At 34.1% G+C, this 24,240-nt stretch overlaps 1 long non-coding RNA gene across 1 annotated transcript; it reads right to left on the bottom strand.

Moving 5' to 3' along the window:
- Window positions 1-5,745: 5,745 nt before the first annotated feature.
- On the bottom strand, window positions 5,746-6,402 carry LOC142519041 (uncharacterized). Its single transcript, XR_012813697.1, has 2 exons — window positions 6,319-6,402; window positions 5,746-6,240 (listed from the first exon to the last, which is right to left on the bottom strand). It is a non-coding gene; the product is annotated as an uncharacterized LOC142519041 (long non-coding RNA).
- Between the last annotated feature and the right edge of the window lie 17,838 nt (window positions 6,403-24,240).

Raw genomic sequence — 24,240 nt, 5'->3', positions numbered from 1 at the left:
TTTAGATGCTATTAAAACATCGTCAATATAGACAAACATGAATTTGAAATAATCTTTAAATAGATTATTCATCTTCCTTTGAAATATATGGGGTGTATTCGCCAATTCCATTGGTAAGACTTCCCAAATATAGTGTCCTTGTGGTGTAGAGAAATTTGTGTATTTCTTGCTTTCTTCCCGCATCTGGATCTGATAAAAATCAGATTTACAATCGAATTTAGATAATATTTTGGCATTGCCTATGCAACTGATTATATGTTCCCCACTAATTATAAAATAATCATCAAACTCTAATATTTTTATTAATTTGTTGATAATTAATAACTAATCTTGGTATGTTTTTTTATTTCACCATAATACCTTACCAGAAAACCTTGAATACTGTATGATGATATTCTTACTTTGATTAGTCCAAGGTCCAGATATTTTTTGATAATAATCTGCATATCTTTATGATCAATTATGTTCATCGGCATAGGCTTGTATTTGACAAATTCATACTCTTTGCCTTCCTTGATTTTAAGGCTGTCTTTGAGTTGATTTTTATCCCACCATGTCAAGATATCTTTATTGTAGATTTTTTTTGATCCTCTTTTGATATCTTCTAGGGATACTTTTGATTCAAACTCTATCTCATTCTGGTATAGAGCTTTCTTAAGGAATTCTATTTCTTCTGGTTGGAGGTCCTTATCTACTCTTAATTGGATCAATATTTCTCCAAACCATCTAGAATCCTTCATTTTTAGGTTTAGAAGTTTTCTTTCATCACCACACTTTCTACGAAACTGGATTGTCAATTTTATAAAAATGTCTTTCTTAATTTCTGGAATATGACTTTGTGATCACATGGTATTATGAACATTAATCTCTTCGTCTCATTTTCTTGTATATGAGACATAAACATTTGTAGAAAATTGTTTCCTAACAAAGTGTCAGCTCCTGTATAATGAAAATAAATCGGTGTTGTTTTTACCTTGTACCAAGGTGTTTGTCCAGCACCTCCGATTAATATTTATGTCATCTTAAATTTTTTACATAAAATTAATATTCTCTTGGAGAAATATCATCCAGCAATCTGAGGTAATTCTTCTTCCAATTATTTAGGAAAAACACTTTTTTTTTGTTGTACAGAATCCAGCTCCTGAATCAATATAAACAACAAAATATTCTACCTTATGTTGTTCATATAATATCTCTACTAGGATTTATATCGAGAATGGACTTGTGGTCATTGAATTATCAACATTCAATCCTCTACCATGAATTCCATTACATTCTTCTCATTCACAAGGTTTGTGTTCCTTGAGAAACTCTAACCCAAGAACCAATTGGTATGGTTCTTTTCCTGAGATTCATTTAATGTGAACTTCCAATTCTCCGATATGGATCATACATTGGTAAGTTTCTATTATAGATTGTTTCAAATCGTATATAATATTACAAATAAATTGATTTTTTTCTCTCGTAATATCAAATACTATTTCGAATTTTTCCAACCTTTTGGACATCTAAATTTTTTCTATTGTTGAAAAACTTTTTGTTATTGGCTGGACTTCTTGGACAGGGATTTTTCTCCACTTATAAGTTGTTGTTCTATCTCTTTGAAAAGATAATTTTCTTGGTTCCAATCAAGGACTTTGACTTCTTTGTAAAATTGGTTTGTCTTGAATCTAGATATTTGTTTTCTGTATTATTGAAAACTCAATTCTTTTTGGATAAATCACCAGAAAACTTTTCCAAATATCTCTGATATTTCAGTGAACTCATTTCTAATAAACAATTTTGAATGATGCGTATTAGATGGAGCATTTGAAATTTGATAGGTGATAGAATATGATATATTACCCTCTTTCATCATCCTTTTTTCTTTGAAATTCTGATACAACGTCAAATCTTGGCTGAAATCTCGATTTGCCAAGTTGTAGAAAATTCTTGGATAAATTACTTTTACAATTTTATCTGCACAAAAATTCTCTGAGATTGTTTCCAATATAATCTTGAAGATTACTCATTCGTTTATCACATATAGCAATATCAATGGGTGAGTCTATTCCATCTTTAAAAGTAGCTTTTATCATAATCTGGATTGCTCCGATATGAATCCAGGACATGCTTTATGCTACTTCTATCTTGAGTTTTTATAATTCATCCTTAATTTTCTCATAAAAAATTAATTGCATCTTCATTCTATTTCCCGTAAGTTCCATTGAAATAGTCATTTTCTTTCTAGAAATTTTATAGATTAGATGATGTTTCATGTTTTAGGCCAAGATTTCCTAAGAAATTTTCTACATGTCATGCAGATAATCCTTAATATCTTTGTTGGTTAGGATTTTGTCTCATGATCTTTTGGACCATTTTTGGGATATTGTTGTCTGACTAAAAAACAAACAAGTCTTCATGTGTTTTGTGTCGAAACACCACATCTCCAGTCAGATTCTGATTCTGTTCCATCAGATTCTTCAAGACTCCAGACTTTTTCTTCTTCATATATACTTTATGCTGAGGCAATATCCTCAAACTGGTATACTTGAACAAGATCTTTGTAATCAAATGCTTCTTCAATATCCAGGGTCGGATCGAAGCCTTTTATTCTCCTTTTTTATTTTCTGGACAGTTGGTCGAGATGTGACCTCTTGCTCCACATGTCCAGCAATTACATTTTTTAAAACCTTCATTAGCTCGGGTGTGAGTTCTTCTGAAAGTTTTCTTCGTAGGTGTTCTTCCCGTACTTCGAGATGTGATTGATGCTTGGGATGACATCCTACTTCTTGATGGTCCACTTCTTTTCTAGATTTATATGATTTGACATTTTTTCTGGACCATACAGTTCTTGGTTTCTAAGAATTTTTTTCACTTCTTGCACTTCTGGTATAAGGATGAGATTTAAAATTCTTCCTTTTCTACCTTTGTGGCTTACTTCCGATAATTGTTAGAAGATCATTTTCTTTACAATACAAAAGAGTTCATTTGTTAATACCTCTTAATCATTTGTAATGCTACCATATGACACCATTCTGCCAATTAAGAGACTCTTCGTGCCAAAGTATCCGGATTGCTATTGACATATTCTCTAATTAGCATTTATTTACATGGACTTGGCATTTTGGCAAAGAAAAGTTGCATTGCTATATTTTCTTCAACCCCTGAATTCCACCTATTTTTAGTGACTAACATAATATATTCATCTGCTAAACAGATGTCATATAATTCAAGACTATATAGAGCTTGAGTATATTTCTTTTTCTTCTCCATGTCTTGACTGTTAAAATAGTTTGTCCATATAAATTATGCTTTAAATAGATAGCCATTTTTTCGTTTATCTCACTAAGAGATTCTCCAGGTTAGGACTGATTCTTTGGTTTCTACCGAAGTCATGTCCCATGTAATTTTCACCGATCCCGCAAGACCCAATTCTGAAAGTTTAATGAATCATTCTTTGTTGAGATCAAGTGTTCCTACTGCGATTTTCATAGTCGATGTCCAGTTATCTATGAGATCTTCTCTATTTTTGAAATCTAATACATCAAGGATTAAGCATAACCCCATAAAGATGAATAAGTTCTAAAACATAATTTCCATAGGGTGTTTGGTGCAAGAGAATTTGACTTCTCTTTGACCTGGTCCCCAGCCGGGTGTGCTTCTCGACCAACATGGAAATCTGTTTGGGGTCTTCTCATATTTGTATCACGAGATCCCATGCTTTCCCCTGATGGTTAGTGAGAATATGACCAAGTTATTGGTGGTGGTTCGCCTAGTTTTGTTCATCTTTAGATCTACGACTCTAGGATTTGCAAAAGATTTTGCAAGGTCTTGGAGATCTTCTAGACCAATCCTTTCCAAAATTTTCATCAGATAATTTCTTATCTGAGACATTTTTTTTATTAGATTGATCATTTTTTCTTTGTCGGTTAAAGGTTTTGGCATCTTCTTGATCGTCCCTCTTTGATGTAATAAGTGTTCAATACTAAATATGGTGGTAACTTTCATACCCAAGTCCTTTTACTAGAGTTTGTTTGTTGTTCTAGTGTTTTTGATTCTTGTATGAATATCCTTTAGTATTACAAGAATTTATTCTTGTTTTCAAGGATTTTTTTAATCTTTTGTGGTACATATTACATTATATCACTGTAATTATGTACCGTCTTTTAAATTTTTCTAAAATCTCCAGAGATTTTAGAGGAATCTGGTACTATTTTCAGGAACTTATTATATTGAATCATAATTTTACATTTGGATTCTGATAAATTCCACCTTTCTCCTGATATTTAACCTTTTTTAGATCTTTTTGTTTTAAATATTCCAAATTATTAGAATAATTTCTGTAAATAATTAATCTCGAACTTGAGTTCGGATTCATATATTATTTGAGAAAATTCTCTTACTCAAATATTTAGTTACTCAAGAATAATAATTTTATATGTTTGAAATAATTTTACCTAAGCTCTGATACCATTTCTGGTCCCTATAAATCAATCAATTAAAATTATCAAATAAGAGGCATTTTTGTCATTTTCATTATTTTAAGAAGTTTAGACAAAGGTTTTTGGGTATAAGGAGTTAGGGTAAATTTATGTTATGTTTTGAGGATTTATCTCCAATTCACCCAAAAAAATTCCGACATATTGAAGTAATTAATGTTACAGACAACTGCGATCTTGATAGTATTGAACTTATGATACTTGTATTTTGCATATAATCCTTGCTCTTGCACTACTTATTTATTCGGGAGATGTGATGCTAGGACATAATCCTAAAAATACATCTTAAGTGGATGTTCAACAATATATGTTGGGTCGATATTTTTTTCGGTGGACCTTAGTTGTGAGGAGAAATAACCACGTTTATATGTATTTTTGAGACATTACTCTAAAGGTAACATGCAATTTCCCTTCCTTAACATGACTTTAGCCTCAACAAAATTCACGTCGTCTATAAAAATCAAATGTTGTAACCAAGCATCGTCTTCGAAAAAAATTCCCCAACATCCTGGTTTTGTCTTGTTCATTAGGCATAACATCTGGAACTGTAAGATAAATGTGGGGGATGTTTAGGTCGTAGGCTATGACTGTCTTTGAGTATTAATTCATTAACGTCTCAAATATGAATCCTCGATCCATCGGCTGAATGTCCTGGTTGAATCCGGCCACCGGAGACGCCCAAGACTATGGTGTATGAACTCATCCATGCTTGGAATCTTGGCTGTTGAAGTGAACATGCATTTGGGGTGGTATTTAATTTTTAGATGTTTGGTTCAAGGCTCGACTTAATTCGTACTTGATAAAATATCACTAACCAGGTTGCATGTTTTGTCATCGAACATATTTAGTTCTGAGATTAAAATCACATTGTAAACTTATTGATTTCCACTTAAATTTTGTATTTATTTAAAGTATAGGAATCTCTCTTTTCTTGTGATCAAAACTTGGTTAAATTTGATGTAAATTTAAATTGCCGAAACATGTAATTTATAGATAGGGTTCGAGCTTTCTCATAATATACGCTATGATTTTACTTCAAGATTATTGTATCCTCTTTATAAATCAAACCCTAGACATTTAAACAACTGTCAAATTTCAGTGTTCTAAGATTTTGCTTCAGTTCGTTCACTTTTAGTATATAAATGATGGGAAATATATAATATATAAAATTTGATGATCTCAACTGTCTTTATGTATTGCATGATATTGTAATTGAAATTGTACGTTACACCCGATCGAATATGTATGGCATGATATTCACGAATGAACTGCATTAGATAATGAACTTCTTAAACAAAATTAGCTAAACATTGGCCACACTTGAACATCTTACACAAAGATTTCTGTGATATTCTCAAGATTTATTAACCTTCAATCCCGAAATTCTACTCGAGGCCAACTCACAGAATTATACGGAACATATGACACACACCCTTATATATTTTAGGTATATACCAAACGAGATAGGAGCTTCTACTTAAGACTTGATTTTAGAATCCGACGCTACGTTATCCCCACCGGTAACTTCAGTACCGGTCGCACTTGGAGGAACCCTAGCGTCATCTTTCTCATTAGAAAAGCAATGCACACAGGAATTGGGCCCGCCAGGAACAACCCGATCAATATCGGTAAGCAGCCTACGGATTTTGTTCGGGTGAGTATTCGAGTCGAGAGTATTCGAATGGGACTCCACAATGGATCCAACTATTAATATACAAATAAATAGGAGAAGTTTGAGCTTCATGATCACAGATTTCACCTGAAAAAGGAAATAAATAAAATAACCAAGTGTGCCAAGTTTGAAACAAAATATATATTGTGCCACAAAATGATATACCAGGTTCAGTTTTGTTTGCTTCTCTGGTTACTCAAATCTGTTGATTACTAATAAGGGAGAGATGCCTCTCTAGTTTCAATTATATAGAGGAGGGAAATTTAATTTAGGGGGAAAAAAATAAAAATATTGGAAAATGCTTTACTAATAGACACATGTTGACTAAGAACACTAAGATTAAAGCATATTCCTTTTTGTTTCTTCCACAAATTAAAATAAATACTCCCCTTTTTCAAAGATTTTTTAGGGAGAAGAAAAACATACTCATTTATTTTGTGTTCGTACTCGAAAAATATGGAAAAAAAATACAATTTTATTCTTGTAAATTGACATGTTTTGAGTTTTAGTCTTATAACTTGTCGATGTTTGATTTTCATCAAATAACTGAGAGAATTTTTTTTGTCTTTGGTGTTTTTTTCCTGAAACTATTAGATCAAATAAATATAGCTTATTTGGCACCAATGCTTTCTTACCTGAATCATATGACGAGAATATAACCTATATTTTACACATTAATATATATCTAAGCAAAAACAAAAGGAAACAAAATAAAGTCTACCATTATTCCCCAGTTCTTTATTTAATTCATTTTGTTTCCATAATGTATGTTGAGAAATAAAGTCTACCATTACACCATTGTCTCATCTTGGTACTGCAGGCTAGATTATGTATTTTGTTAGGCCATGGGATGCTCGTGGCATGATGTATAGTGAACCATATGCAAATATATTCCTCATATCTTTTGTGTATTAATTAAATTTATTTTATATACTCCCCTCTCCACTATTTTTTAATTATTGAAAAAATAAATTTACAATTTTTTTTTTTTTGATTTTACCCTTATTTAATGAGTGCTTTAATATTATATAGAAATTGTTGAAAGCAGATGATATATTTAACGAATAGAGATAAATTATTTAAAAAATAGTGAAAGTAATACTAAATATAGACACATGACTATATTTTGGGGTTTATTATAAAAAAAATGCAATATTTATATTTGGGACCGAAGGAGTAATATTTTTTAGTATTAATTATTTATCTATTAAAAAATATAAGTATCATATATTCAACGTAAGAACTTTGAAATGATTTTTATAAAATCTTTTGTTAACTAAATATAATAAATATTAGTCTCATAAAAAATATTTAAATAGGATAAATTTGTTTTTTATGGTGTTAATAATAATTTTTGAATTTTCAGTCATATGGTAATTTAAACTTGGATAAGATTGAAACAATCCCATTATATGATAATTGATTTTTTTAATATTAAATATTATAGAAAATTATGAAGAGGGATAGTTTTCACAGCTCACAAAACATACCGTAACACCAAATTTTATATATACAAACACACATATATTTGTATGTATGTATGTATACATTTAAATAATTATTTAACTTTTAGAGTGTAGAAGAAGTGTGGTGCAAGATTTCGAAAGTCTTTTGGGGTGCAATACTAAAGTGCGTTCAAAACTCCACTCATCTTTTTTTTATGGCTAAACTAACTCTTAAAGTTATTTTTAAAAATAATTTAATCTCGTTTCTTTGTAAAAAGAAGTGCAAATGGACGACTTAGAAAACTTTTGCTTGAGAAACATCAGTTTATTAATTTTATATTTTTATAGTTATACATTTATTGGAGAAATGTGACAAGAGTGATTTTACACCGTTGATGTGTGAATATATATATATATATATATATATGTCGGAATTTGCAGCCTCTATCTTTTGATGCGTACTGAGTAAACCTCCGGACTAACATAATAGTTTTTCAAACCACGTTAGTTAGAAAAATCGCCCTGAATAAGCATTGTGCGGGATAATCACCCGAGAAAATGTTGACAAGAAGAATCATACTCATGATTATTGAATAAATGCTAACTTACTCTACTAACTCGAACAATTTTGAGAGAGATGAATATATTTTATTGATCGGTGGTGTAGGGTTTTTAATAAGACTCTTTGACTAAATTATTTTAAAAGTTTTTTTGGAGCTAGCTCTCAAATTCATGTTAAAAGATTTTTATAGATATCTAACTGAAAATAAGTAGTAAAACACAGATGAAATAAGTTATTGTGGCTTGAAATTGTTTTAATTTTTCTAAAACATCTTATTTGCTTTAAATAGATTATTTCTTACCTTTATAAAATCTTAACAAACAATATTTACCCTACTTATAGATATCCAATACATCCATAAATATATTTTAACATGTTTGCATATTTTGTAAGATGTTAAACAATTGCAATACATATTTTTATGTAAAATTATATTTTTGGTACTATATATTTTCCTATTTGTAATTTTGATTCTGTGTGTTATCAAATTTCAATCTCATTACGCTAGCTTTTTTGTTGAAATTTTAATAATTATATCGAAGTGTGTAGTCACATATCAATACTCTTGATGAAAATAACTAAAATTTTTATTATTGAAAAATAAATGACTAAAATTGAAATTTTATAATATAGATTAAAAAAATCACAAATATACATAATTATAATTATCTCATATTTTTAAATGAAAAGTAATACTTGACTTTATTAAAAGAGCTGTCCTTAAATAAACCAGGCCAATAAAAACCATACTATAATAACTTGGCTACCGTTCGTGATACTCCAAAATGTCTACTATATGGTGCAGAGTGGAAGTTCTTAAGAATTTCTCGTGCCTCATCTTCCACCATACATCTCCTAATGACCTGGTCTGTGCGTCTCTTGAAGACATATGGGTCGTCCCACAAATAAAATTTTGTATCATGGGAGAACTTTTTTTTATGGTGATTCAAATCTTGAAGTAGAATACCACAAGCAAGAAAGTTAACAATATCTGTAAACCATGTAAGTTTAGAAGTTACTCGAAATGTTGTTCGTCTAGGAATGTGTTAGGATCGCTTGGGAGTTAAAAAGTGTTTAGAAGGGGGGTTGAATATTCACTTGACAATTTTCACAATCTTTTCGAATAATGAATCAGTTTAGTGATAAACTTAATTCATGAATCTTGTTGTCAATTCAATCAGTTAACTAATGAAGTGCGTAAATAAACTGAATGACAGATGGAATAAAACTGAAATTAAAGGACTCAAGATTTGTGGATGTTCGAAGATTACAAACACTCCTAAGTCACCCCTTTCTATCTCGAAGATATGATATATACTAAAAGATTTGATCTATACGAAGATTTGTACAAACCCACTTCAGTTGGGCTTAACAATGCTAAAACTGAAACTCTAAGTTTCAATACAATTTATCAGTACTCAACTGATGTGTAACTTCTTAGCACTACTGATCTCTACAAGATCGAATAATGCAATAATAAGTGTTTGTGTTTAAGCTCAATGTATAGCCTGAAAACTATGAATGTGTATGCTAAGCGTGAGATTTTGAGAGATTTTGGACTGAAAGAGTATGCACAGAGTTCTGCTTGATAACTTGAACAATTTCGTAGCTTGATTACTCTGCTTCAGCTGATCTTCTCGGCTATTTATTGGATTTTCTTCCAACCGTAACAATGAATGCATTTGAATCTTTATATCCGTTGTATAGCCACGTCAACATTCTTCTGACAATCGTATACTGTAGATTTTCTGAAATGCGGCGTTCCCACTACATGTTGCATTCTGCTCTTGTACAGATTTTGGTTGATAGCTTTGTTCCTTAACTGATCATGTATCAAACTGATTTTATCAGTTTGACATAGCCGATAGGATTAACTGATTGTTCTCAACTTATTGTAGTGTAACTAATCAGTTCCAACTGATCATCCAGTTGACTACATAGTTCAGTTTGCTTAGTTCAGTTGCCTTTGATTATATGTGCATTAATATTCAGTTCGGGAACTAAAAATTTACGATTTTTAGTTCAGTTACTCTCAGTCTTCTTGATCAGTTGTTCAATGTTTTCTCGCTCAATTTTTCAAACTCTAAAATTAAGTTTCCAACAATTTTCCCCTTTTAGGTGTTTGACAAAACTTATTGTATATGAACTGATCAAACTGAACTTTTCGTAGATAAAATAATCTTTTATTGACAACTCTTTCAATGTACAGATTCGTACAAAGAATGAAAGATTAAAAAAATCTTCTACTGACTAAAAATCCTCAAAATATGCCAAATTTCTCAACTGAATATGAATATAAAGACTGTCTTCTAACTGATATGGATTTCTTTAATGCCTTGCTCTGTTATCGGCTGGTCCTTGATCAGTCAGTTGACTAGGTCTCTTCTTGGATAGCTTTTGCTGTTCTTCTACCTCTTCCCCCTTTTTGTCAAACTCACCAACTCTGCTGGATAATGCACGAACTTCCGAGGTGACATTAGATATGGGATTCATGATTTGTTCTTGAATCAGATTCATTCTCTTTGTCACTACAGTTTCCAAAAATTCAGTGCGATTTTTGAACATGCCTTGAATCTGGAAATGTGCTTGAACTGTCACTCGGTCTTTCTTTAATTGATCTAGTTGGAAAAATAAAGAAATGATATCCTTTGTAACCTGTTGTAGGTTCTTCATTGTATTATCCTTCATAGAATCAATCTTCAAAGTGTGCAGCATTTGGGTTGACTTGATATCAGAAGTATATGAAATAAATGGAGAAGGTTGGACTGAATGTCTTCTATCATCGAATCAGTAGCCATTGGTATCTCAGGAGACATAGCTTCAGAGAATTCTGGTTCTTGCTCCTTGTCTCTTCTTCATTAAAGATCATCAAGGCCGTATAAGTTGATTTAGTAACAACGGTACCCATTTATGCAACTACTTCCCGTTGAAATTCTGGAGGAGGAGTGAGTTTAAACAGCAGTTGAGCTGATAGGCTCTTCAGTTGGTTTATCAGCTGATACTTAAGTCGGCTCTTCAGTTGGCACTTCTTCAGTTTGTTCCGAGTGCAACCGAGCCGCTTCAGTTTCAGCTTAAACTATTTGTCAGTCATGGCAGGTGACTGAACTGGTTCTTCAATTTGTGAAATATCCTCTGAGGCTAGTTCTTCAGTTTTGCTCGGGTCCTTAACTAATTCTCTAGTTAAAACATTCAGCTGGATATCAGCGGCAACTGATTGTGACTTCATCGATATTTTCCAGTGATAACTCAGCATCACTATATAGTTGAAGACCTGCAGGAGGAGATTGAAGAGCAGAAGATGATGGTTGAGAATCCTTTGGAGAAGGAGCAGATACTTACTTAGTTTGTTCAGCAACTGCTTCCTGGCATGGCTCTGGTTATTGAGATGATTGTTCAACCTGCTCTTCTGAGGAAGAACTTTGGGAATTAGTTGGAATAGTTAAATCTTGATCCATTTCCCAATCTTTGATCTTCATTTGCAATGACAATAAATCCGTGTCCAACTTGTCATAAATTGCTTTGTCATTGAAGGCAATTGGTCTGGTGGGATCATAGTTCTTGCGTAGCTGAGCGATGACTTGCGCTAGCTTCTTGGCACACATCAGATCAAAGAAGCATGTTATCCTCTCCAACGCTTGAGAAATGGTAGCAGCTTTGACTACCCTTAGGACAATGGTTTCCAAATAGATGAATTTATTCAAAGTAGATGTTTTTGTAATCACTTGGCAAACACTTCAGTCCTAAATCTGACCCATTCATCATAAGTTTTCAACTTCGATTCAGAAAACTCATTGACCTCTTCCCAAATGGGTCGATATGTGTCTGAATCGGGTTGGTCGGTCGGGGTTCTTCAATCATCTTGCCCTTTCTTTTCAGGTCAGTGAGGACACGAGAAATACTCAGTCCTGACATTGTTGCATCCACTTTGTTACGTATCACCACACCCTTGGGTCTGGCAAAAGGTAGAGTAGTTGGGCCGATGATGGTGATCAGTGGTGATTTCCCTCCAGCTTGTTTTTGTTTATCACCAGACTTAGTGATAATCTCCTTTGATGGAGCAGTTGGAAGCAGTAACTGACTATCAGTTGATGAAGCAACTGGAACTACCCTGATAGGTATGGCACTGATAGGCTGTTAAGCTCCAGTTGGCCTCAATCTCTTAGCTGGGATTGTTTCCTAAACAACTGCTGGCTTGGTTTTCTGGGTTCTTGGCTTCTTCAAAATTTTCGAAGAAGGGGTATTTTCCGATCCAGTCTCAGTGACAATCAGTTTCCTCTTGATTGTCTTTTTCTTAGCAAAGTTCTTGGTCTTCTTGACTGATTTGGGAACTGCCTGCATCCCAATCTCCTTCTTGACTTTGACAAACTGATCAGGAGATATGTCCAGCTTGGTCTTCGTTGGCTGAAAATTCTTATCAGTGAAGACTTTGTATTTGGATGAATTCTCAGAAGAATCATCCACCAAACCTTTGATCTTCAGAATAAAGCTGATCGGCACAGCAAAGCCTTTGGACTATTTTGTCGATTGAACCGTGTTCTTCAAAATGTTGAACAATATGGTTGACCAGTTCAGCTTGCGTCCATTCACCAGAGCAGCCATTAGCTGAAATTTCTCGAGGGTGCCTTGGCTAGAACACTTTTTGCCCCTATATCTGTAAGGCCTTGGATTAAATTTCAGAGGGTGACATGTAAATGTTTCATGCAATATATATAATTGTAAATTCCATTCTCCTGCATACTCCAGACAAGAACCGAGGGAAGAAATACAGAAAATTCTCAAAGTTTTCCTTAAAGTGTAGAATTGGGATTTTAACATATCCTGTTATCCTATTTTGAATCCGAACACAGTACCGAATTTCTCTCATCGACAGCTACAACTGGACGTAAGTTTTATTGAGTTCTGTTATCATTTGAAAATATGATATTGGAGGAATTGTTATTTGATCTGTATATGGTGTTCTTGATATACTAGACATCGTAGAATCGAAGTCAGATCGAAGAACAGATTGATTATGGAATTGTTATGATTTTTCAGATTATATTGATTGAAATTGAATAGATTTGGATTATGGATTGATTACATATTGTATTGGATATGGCTTATGATTGGTAATTGATATCTGTTGATATGGTATTGACGGGAATATCAGGATTGTACCGTTATGCCGTTGATTTTGAATTAAATTCAGATTGATCAGATTCGGTATTGAATTGGGAATGGAATGTTGATATTGTTATTCTCGATATGTCCTTTCAGATTGATAGAGACAGTCTTGAATTCAGAACTTCTATTCTTCAGACCGAGACTACAAAAAGAAAGGTATAAGTCAATGTCGAACCCGGAAGAATGACTCGAGTTAGATATAACTTGAGTTTCCCTAAACCACATATTATTGTTATTATATGCATTGATTTGAATTGATATGCTTGTTCTATTGATTTATAGAAAGCGTGATTAGACGATTGGTCTTGTGAAGAGGTGCCAGATTGTGATAGAATAGTCACTGGCCCATTCCACATTGTCACAGAGGAGTTATTGGCGGAGGTGCCAAAGTCTTTGATGGATAGGTCAAGACACTAGATGTTTGGTTTATATCGATGTTTGATTAGGAGTGGATTTACTTCTATTACTGAGATTTGATATAGTATGCCAACGTCTGGAAATCGGGATCCCTAGACTAGGAATGAGTCTAGTCTGAGCTGTGGAGTCACGAGTTATTTACAGTTTTATATCGATTCATGTTTTCAGATTTAATACATGTTATTGATATTTGTTTCATGCTTTTATAACGATTATATGATTGCATGTTTTGTTGATTTATACTGGGATGTATTTCTCACCGGAACTATCCGGCTGTTGTCGTGTTTGTATGTGTGCATGGCAACAGGTGGGACAGGATCAGGGTCAAGGAGATGAGGAGAGATCGTGATTAGAGTGGAGACTATGGACTTCGATGCAAATAGGGTTTGAACACTTGATAATTAGTTGTTGAACCTTAGGTTTAGATGAATGTATGTTGTACAAGACTTATACTTTTATACTGATATGTATATTAGATTGATTCCATTACGTTCCGCACTATATTTAAAAAAACAAATTTAGACCCAGATTAATTACATTGATCCAATTATCCCAATGACGATTAAGAAGATGATTAGCGTCAGGGTCCCCACAATATTTGCCAGCATTTGATATTCATATTTTAGCTATTTATTGGGATCGGAAATATTTATCTTCCTCCCATCAGCAGATAAAATTGTGAGCATCTCCTCCACATCGGCGACTTTCACTTCAGAATAGTGAGAAAGGCCATCATACGGTAGTTGGAAGATGGAACTAAACGTTTCTTCGTCAATAGTCAGCAACTTGCCGCTGACAGTGGTTGTAATCTTTCCTTCAGCTGAGAGGAAGCCGTTGCTATAGAAATCCTGAATTTCTTTGGAATAAATTTCTTCAGTAGATGACCCAAGAAATTTCCTCAAACCAGCTGCTTCCAGCTTCAGAAAAATACTTTGAACGGCTTCGTCCTTAACAGAGAGGACGAAGTCGAAATCAATTGCCATAGCATTTATAATGTAGGTCAGAACTTGGCTTGCCATTTCTGATTTGAATATCTGCAAAGAAGAAAATCTCTGTAAATTTGATTTGCTCTGAAAATGAAATGCTCGTGAAGAAATTGAAATGAAGTGGGGTCATTACTTATGTTTGTGATTGTTCAAATTTTTAGACATGTGTCAGTCCAAGATAAATTTGAATAAGATCATGTGTACATGCGGTGAAAATGCGAATAGAAGTCTAATGGACTATGTGGGGCCAAGTTTCATATTACTATTCAATGAATGACATAAATTAAAAGCGTAATTTTAAAATTCACGTCTACTTAATATGGAATACTTATCGAATCATCAGTTAACTTATGATAAGATCGGTTAGATCAATAACTGAGTGATCAGTTGAAAACTGAATCAGTTCAGTTGTAGAGTAACTGACGAATGTCTTATCAGTTAACTAATCGATGTCCCCCTAAACAAATGCATGTTAATAAGAAAGAGTAAGAAAGTCTCAGTCTGGATAAATTAAATGCATTCTGTTGACTGATGTCTCTTCGTCTTCTTTTGTTTCTTCAGTTAGAATCTGTCTATAAATAAGATCAACTTCATTAGCTATTAATAATAACAATTAACCACATATGGATAGACCAAGCAGTTCTAACAATCCTAATCCTGCAGCAAGACTTCCACGCGTGGAGAGCTGGAAAAGAGACATTGAAGATTATGTCTTTGAAAGAGTCATGTTCACCTGGACTAAGATACATGACCTCAAGACCATCCAACAAGATAGATTGGTTGCTACTGATAAAAAGAAGGCAACTGAGATCAGATATAAGAAGCGTCTTGATGCCATTCACACTTCAGACCTTGTAACTGACGAAGGTATTTATTACTTGATGCTTAGGAAGGAGCAAATATTGCTGGAAAGAATTGCTATATTAGAAGGCTTCGGAAGAATTGTCTGCAATGTGATGTCTAGTTGGATGTTCCTTTTGCTAGACGCCGTTGAAAGAGACCTGAATCATGTAATGATAGAAAGATATTATCAATAAAATTGCTATTCCGATTCATTGCTATTTTCTTTCTTCATACTAACTTATAATCAGTTGACTAACGAACAATTGACTAACTGAATAATAATTAGCAAAGCTGACATAAATAGATTGAAGTTAAGTTAACGATTTCCCACTAACTATATTGCATAAAAGTAAGAGGATTCTTATCCTTGGAAGATGAATCGTCGGAGAGTACAAAAGCGTCTCTTCAGATGAATTCGAAGCTAATCTATAAATAAGAATGAAGAGATTAGTCACAATATCAGTTGGATATTTCAGCAAATACTAAAAATTAACACAACAGCAAATGGACGCCGCAGGTAGTTCACGACAACCAAATTTGGCTGAGGAATTTATGCAGTCAATTGAAGCTTCTCAAAGCTGAAAATAGAAGACCTTGTCTTTGAGAAGAAAATTTCAACCTGGACAAAAATCCAGGAGCTGCAGTCCTCCCGAGAAGAAGAACTGGAGGTCATTAGAAAACGAGTGGCAACTGAAGCTAAATATATGAGTCGACTCAGTGTTGCTCAAGCATCAGAAATTTTTACAGATGAAGGTGTCCTTCATCTCATGCTAATCAAGGAACAGAAGTTTCTGGAAGAGATTGCTCTTTCATATGAGTTTACGAAGTCTGCCACTGGCAAATTATACGCATGGATGAACTTCTGGTTAGATGTAATAGAGATAGAGATAAACAATGTAATAGATACTCATTCCAATCAATAAAAAGTTTATTTCAGTCAATGTTTGCCTACTCTTTATTACTTTAATTACTTCTGCATCCTAACTGATACTAACTTAAAAGATAATTAGTGACAGTTAAACAATCTACTAAGTGACATTCCAAACTGACATAATAATGCAACTAATATGAAGACAAATCAATTAAACCAATAATATTTCAAAAGTAAGAAAACTTAGTCTCGGGTAATGGCTTTGTGAAGATGTCAGCTGCTTGTTGTTCAAGTTGAAACATACTCCAATCTGATTGCCTTCTTCAGAGCATGATTTCTGTTGAAATGATGTCTGGTGTCGATGTGTTTGGTTCTGGAGTGAAGAACTGGATTATAGGTAATCGCAATTGTACTTGTATTGTCACAGAAGATTGGTGATTCTTCTGCAATGACTCCATAATCCTTCAGTTGTTGCTGAATCAAGAGCAGTTGAGCGCAACAACTTCCAGCAGCTACATATTCTGCTTCAGTTGTGGAAGTTGTTATGGATGTTTGCTTCTTGCTGAACCATGAAATCAGTCTGTCTCCTAGAAACTGACATGATCCACTCGTGCTTTTACGATCAAGCTTACATCCTGCATAATGTGCATCTGAATAGTCAACTAAATTGAAATATGAGTCCTTAGCATACCATAATCCCATGTTTTGTGTGTCTTTAAAATATTTCAATATGATTTTGGCAGTTTAAAAATACGATTGCTTAGGATTTGCTTGAAATCCAGCACACATGCAAACAGAAAATACAATATAAGGACGATTAGCAGTTAGGTATAACAAAGAACCTATTAAACCTCTGTAGAGTGCCGTCTCAACTAATATTCTCCCTTCATCTTTAACTAATTTAATCGATGAGCTCATGGGAGTATTTGCAGCTAAACATGTCTCCATGCCAAATTTCTTAAGCAGTTCCTTCGTGTATTTGGTCTGACTGATAAAAGTACCAATTTCCAGTTGCTTCACTTGCAGACCGGGAAAGAATGTCAGTTCACCCATCATACTCATCTCAAATTTTCCTGCATTAACTTGGCAAATTTCTTACATAATTTGGGATTAGTTGATCAAAAAATAATATCAACATATATTTGCATAAGTAAAATATGATTATTATTTGAAAATTTGAACGGAGTCTTATCAACTGATCCAACAGTAAAGTCATGATCGGTTAGAAATTTTGAAAGTGTTTCATACCAAGTTCTTGGAGTTTGTTTAAGTCCATATAGGACTTTGTTCAAATGATCAACATGATCAAGAAGAGAGTGATTAACAAAACCTGGTGGTTGTTCAACATATACTTCTTTCTGGAACTGACCATTTAGAAATGCGCTCTTGACATCCATTTGGTAGACTTTAAAATTTTTGAATGAGGCATAAGCAAAGAATATTCTGATTGCTTCCAGTCGTGCAACTGGTGCATATGTCTCATCGTAATCAATTCATTCTTCTTGCCTATATCCTTGTGCTACAAGCCTTGCTTTGTTGCTCACAAGTAAACCTTCTTCGTTCAGTTTATTTCTGTAGACCTACTTTGTACCTATAATGGTTTTAGAAATTGTTCTTGGAACTAAGTTCCAGACATTGTTATGGGTAAACTGATTTAGCTCTTCTTGCATAGCATTTATCCAGTTAGGGTCAGCAAGTGCTTCATCAGTTTTCTTTGGTTCGAATTGGGAAACAAAAACCGAATGAATAAATAAATTAATCATTTGATTTCGAGTTCTTATCAGATTAGATGGATTAAATATCACCAATTCTAGTGGGTGTGATTTCTTCCATCTGTATTCAGCATTGGTTGGATCGATTTTAGCAACTGGTATAGTTGGTAAACTGAACGTTCTCTTCAGTTTCAGTTGCTACTGCTTCAGTTGCTATTTAAATTTCATCATTTTGCTCCACCAACTGATGATCATGAACAATTTTTTGTTCAACTAATTGATCTAGTATCCCTGGTTAAGGTGTTTGAAGGAGATTTCGATTGATGCGAACTTCTTCTTCACTATCATCCTCCAAACTTATATCTGTAAAGCGATCAACTAACTCAACTGGATCAGTTGGCTTATCAGTTAGTACAGATTCGTCAAATACAACATGAATCGACTCTTATACATTCAAAGTGAATTTGTTAAATATTCTATCAGCTTTACTAACTGATGAATAACTCAGAATTATTCCTTATGCAGATTTTGCATCAATGCTTTTAAATGATTTTAGTCATTATCGTGAATAAAACATCTGCAGCCGAATATTCTGAAGTAGGATACCACTTTTATTTCCATGCCAGATCTCATATGACGTTTTTAAATTATTTTTTTTAATAATTGATCTGTTCTGAGTGTAACATGCAGTGTTTATTGCTTCTGCCCAAAACCTCTCAGAAATACCAGAATCAGCAAGTATTGTTCTAGCAGCTTCTTTAAGGGTTCGATTTCTTTTCTCAGCTACACCATTTTGCTAAGGAGTTCTTGCTGCTGAGAGCTCATGCTTAATCCCAGTATTTTCTAACAATTGTGAAAGATTTTGATTAATGAATTCAGTCCCTCGATCAGACCTTATTCTGTTAATCCCAACTGATTTTTTATTTAATAATCTTTTGAAAAGTTTAATCAGTTGTGCAGCAGTTTGGTGTTTTGATTTTAGAAAGATAACCCAAGTAAATCTCGAATAATCATCAACAATTACCAAGGTGTATTTCATTCCCCCTAAACTCATGACTGATATATGACCAAAAAGATCCATATGTAGCAGTTCTAAGCATTTGGAGGACGATTTACTACCTTTGTTTTTAAATGTAGATCTTACTTGCTTACCAAACTGACATGCTGAACAAATTTTATCTTTTGAAAAATCTATTTTGGGCGGACCAGTTACAAGATCATGGTTACTCAGATAAGCAATATACTTAAAATTTAATTGGTTCAACCTTTATGCCACAACCAGTTTTTAGAATATTTTGAAGCTATAAAATAAACTGGTGCATTAGGTTGATCAGTCCAACTGACTTTGTAATTATTCCCACAACAATTGCCAGTAAAAATGATCTCATCAGTTGAGTCTTTAACTGTGCAAGTATGTTTGTTGAACTGAACTGAGAAATTATTGTCGCATAACTTACTAATGCTAATCAAGTTATACTTCAAATTATCAACTAGTAAAACATCTTTAATAGTAAAATTACCATGGATAAGATTATCCTTACCCACAGTTTTACATTTAGAGTTGTCTCCAAAACTGATGTTTGGATCATTTTATTTGATCAGTTGGGATAGCAGTTCAGCATCCCATGTCATATGTCGCGAGCAACCACTATCCAGATACTAGATTTATTCTTTGATTGTAACTGTCACCTACAATCACACACAATGAATAATTTTGGTATCCATATCTATTTGGGTCCTAAACTGATTAGTCCTTTAGGAACCCAGACTTGGATCAGTCTAACTGACTTTCCAGTTGCTGCTGTGTTCCAAATGGTTTTTCCTGGCTTGTGTGTGCTTGGTGTGTTGTGTGCAGATGAAAAAATATGTGCTTTAGCCTTGTTCAACTGGTTGTTCAACCGATATCTTTTCTGAACTGGTTTACAGTTACAGTAATTGGCATAACCATTTGTAGAGTTCCGGTATTTATTGTTGAACCTTTTATGTGACCAGCTTCGTGAATCAGTTGAACTCTTAGGGCTATAACCAATTCCATACCTTTTAGCCTTGTTCTTATTTTCAATAGGCTGCTCAACAAGTTTACTCGACTCAGGTTGTTCTTGTACCATAACTGATTTGACAAAGTGAATATATTTTCCTTTGAACATTTTCAGTTCTGGCTTTGTATCACTGGTAGAAGTTTCATCTTGGCTTCTAAAGCCTAAACCAGTTTTATCGGTAACTGGTTTTTGCATATCCTGCATTTCAACTAGTGCAACTGATGATTTATTCCATGCCTGAATAAGCTCAGTTTGCTTTGAATTCTCAAGCGTTAATTTCTGAATTGTAGATTAATTCTTGCTTCTTTTAGCATTCAGCCCAGAAATCTCCTGTTTAAGACTCAACAGTTCAAATGATTCATTAGTTTCAGTTTTATTGTCTTTAGGATCAATTTGATTTGCTTTGGCCTCCTCAAATGAGTGAGCAAGCTTTTGATACTCAATGACCATGTCATGTAATGTAGAAATAAGTTCTTCTCGTGTAAAGTCAGTTGAACTGAAATCGAATACCTGTTCACTGGTTGATTCCAGTTCTGTATCATTATCCATTAGACATTTCACTTCCTTGTCATCACTGGAGCTGCTCGAGCTCTTAGATTCTGATTCATCGCTGTCAGTTTCTGCCCATTTTGATTTACTTTCCTCTGCTAGAAGAACTTCGTGTTTCTTTCTGAATGACTTCTTATCATTCTTAGCTCTTCTCCTGTGCTCAAATGATGTCTTTCCCTTTTCAGCTGAGCATCGACTATCCTTCTTTGTCATAGGGGGCAGTCAGCAGTAAAGTGTCCAGTTTTTCCACAGTTATTGCAAGCATTTGGTTCTTCCTTAGTGTTATTCCTCTGATATTGTCTTTGGCAAGAACGCTGATTTTTTCTCATTTCCAATTTTTTTGGACAAATAATGACATTGCGTCATTACTTAACTGATCAGCAGTTTTCTAAGCTGAACCTGTTGGTTCTAGTTTTATAGCACTAAGAGCAGTTGTAGCTGCTGTGTAGAAGGTTCTCCTTCTCTTGTTTGCAACTCAAACTCGTAGGCCTTTAGATCAGCAAATAAATCGTGTAGTTCGACCTTATTCAGGTCCTTTGATTCTCTCATGGTCGTGGTCTTAACATCCCACTCCTTGGGAAGACCTCGGACCACCTTCAACGCGAATTCTTTGTTTGAATACACTTTTTCAAGTGCATTTAGTTCATTTATGATTGCTGCTGACTCTCTCATCATATTCGTTCATAGATTCTCCAGTCTTCATTATAATATTATCAAACTTCTGAACAGCAACTGAGAGTTTATTTTCTTTGGTTTTCTCATTGCCTTCGCATAGCTGAATTAACTTATCCCAGATTTCTTTTACAGTCTTGAAAATCTTTATCATGCTGAAATTAATTTTATCCAGCGTTTTGCACAAGATTTCTTTAGCCACGTTGTCCAAATTGGCTTTTCTTTTGTCTTCTGTTGTCCATTCTTCTCTAGGCTTTTCAATGCAGTGAGGTGCACCATCAGTTATGTCAACTGTAGTGTTTGCTTTCAGTATTCTCATGGGTCCGTCAGTAATAACATACCACATATCATCATCTTGTGCAGCTAGATGAGCCTGCATTCTAATATTCCAATTGTCAAATTCTTCTCTGGAAAACATTGGAATTTTGTTGAAGGAAGACATGGTAATCAGTTTTGTAGATAGGAATATTTAGGAACAAGATTCAACTGCTCTGATACCACTTGTTAGGATCGTTTGGGAGTGAAAAAGTGTCTAGAAGGGGGGGTTGAGTAAACACTTGACAATTTTCACAATATTTTCGAATAATGAATCAGTTTAGTGATAAAACTGAATTCAAGAATTTTTTTTCAATGTCAATCAGTTAACTAATGAAAATGCAGAAATAAATTGAATGACAGATATAATAAAATTGAAATTAAATGACTCAAGATTTGTGGATGTTCGGAGATTTCAAACACTCCTACATCAACTGTAACGCCCCGAAAATTTAAGAGTCCACGCGAACCACATGCATGCGATTTATTAAATTTTTTTGTATTTTAATTAAATGTTTTAATTGCAAGAATTGATTATGTTGTGCATATTTGTATGTTTAAATTATATTTTATACATGGTTGCATTAAAATGTATTTTTAAAGGTTATTCGAGTTGCGATCGAGGAACGGAGACCGATGGCTGAAAAATAGAAAATGTTTTTATTAAATAATTATTTTTAATTATTTAAAATATGGCCGATGCTTTTTAGTATTTTTGAAAATAAAGGGTTTTGAGGTGATTTTATACGCCGGGACGTAAACTTTATCGATGTTGGTTTTTCAATTAAAAATCGTACTTTTTGGCAACCCGGCTAATAAATTCACAAATTTATTTAAACAAAAACCTTGTTAATATTTTATTTAATTCTAATTAGAGGCTAATGGGCTTAATTGTTGGCTTAATGGGCCTAAAGCCATGTTAGCAATTAATTAGTATATAATACATGATTTAGTCTCCCAAAACCCTACACTCCTAACATCAACTATCGGCCACCTAATTCTATTTTCTGAGAACTCTCCACCTCTCTCAAGCACACGGCAGCACACTTGCACAGCTTTTTGAAGGGAACTCGAAGGGGTCTAGAGAATTCAAGCCTTGGTTTCGATCCGTTCTTCGACGTCAACGGTTTTTCGTGCGTTAAATACGCAAAGGCACACCTTAATATCCCTTTTCTCATCCATCATGTCATAATATGTTTTTTTTAAGTTCTGTTGTGGTACATGAAAACCGAAAGATTGCTGCCTTGTTTCTTTTTTTTTTTTTGTTCATGATTTACGTACCTCATATGCATGCCATGATACACGTCTTTCTTCTACCAAGGGGCTGCCATGATGTCTAGGTCTGTTTAAGTAAAGTTTATGCATGTTTTGGAGTCCCACACACCACACACAACCGACCGAAACGTAGCAGGAAAACAAGGAAACAAGAACAGGCAGTCAGCGTGAAGTTGCTGTCATGGTTTAGGGGATCGGGTTTCCTTGTCCAGGGGCTGGCTGGGCTTTGGCTTGAGCCAGGGTATCGGCCAGGGGCTTGGTTGAGTCTAGGGTAGAGTCCTAGCCAAGCTAGGACTCGAGATTGAGGGCTGGGAGGAGTCCTGAAACAAGAGGACTCCCACTCGAGAAGATCGCACAGTTCGGTGCAGACTTCGCGTAGCTTCAGAGGGTCAAGGGCTCGATGCGTGGGGCAAGGGCTGGGTTAGGAGGAGTTTTGAGGGTCCTAAGCAAGTGTTCATGAGTTGGGTTTGGGTGGTAGGGCGTTGGCTGGGTTCACACGATCACACACATAGATTTCATGCATGTCACAATTCTCGGCCAGATTAGGCGTGGTTTGGGTGGGCTCGTTTTTGGGTTTCTGATCAAGTCATTAATGATTTGAGAGTCCAGTAGGCTAATTTAAGATGTTGGGCACGTTTTGGCTTGACATGGTTCGGGGGTAACTCGTAAAAATCAAAAGTTGGCTCGGGGTCGAAGTTTAGGTGTCAAATAGGGTATTTAAAAGAAGAAAAAATTGGGAAACGGCTCACGGGGGTCGAGTCATGGTCCATAAGGGCTAAAATAATATAAAAAGACTAAATTTAGAATTTAGGAATTTTATATTGAAGTTTGGGATTTTTCGGGATTAAAACACCGTTAAAACAATTATTTAACGATAAATGAGAAAGCCTAAGTTTTAAGACAAATAAAATTATGGGAAAATTAAATTAGGCTTAAATAATTATTTGGGACATGTTAGAGTCATGAAATCAAGAAAAAAGTCGAAATCGTAAAATGTCGAGTCCAGGGGTAAAACGGTCTTTTTACACCTAGAAATTAGTAAAGGTCATGGCAGTGCCCTAAATACTGTTTTTATGATATTATGATTATTTTTAAATGTTTATGAAATGCTTATGATTAAATTATGATTTTAAAATGTCTATTTGATTTTTATGATTTAAGGAAGACATTTAAAAGACATGTTGCATGCTTGGTTTCGAAAACAAAATGTTATGTTATGCATGATTTTTATAAAGTGA

This window comes from Primulina tabacum, chromosome 11, assembly GCF_025594145.1.
Source record: "Primulina tabacum isolate GXHZ01 chromosome 11, ASM2559414v2, whole genome shotgun sequence".
Lineage (NCBI taxonomy): Eukaryota > Viridiplantae > Streptophyta > Magnoliopsida > Lamiales > Gesneriaceae > Primulina > Primulina tabacum.
This window is presented reverse-complemented; position numbering and strand designations above follow the sequence as displayed.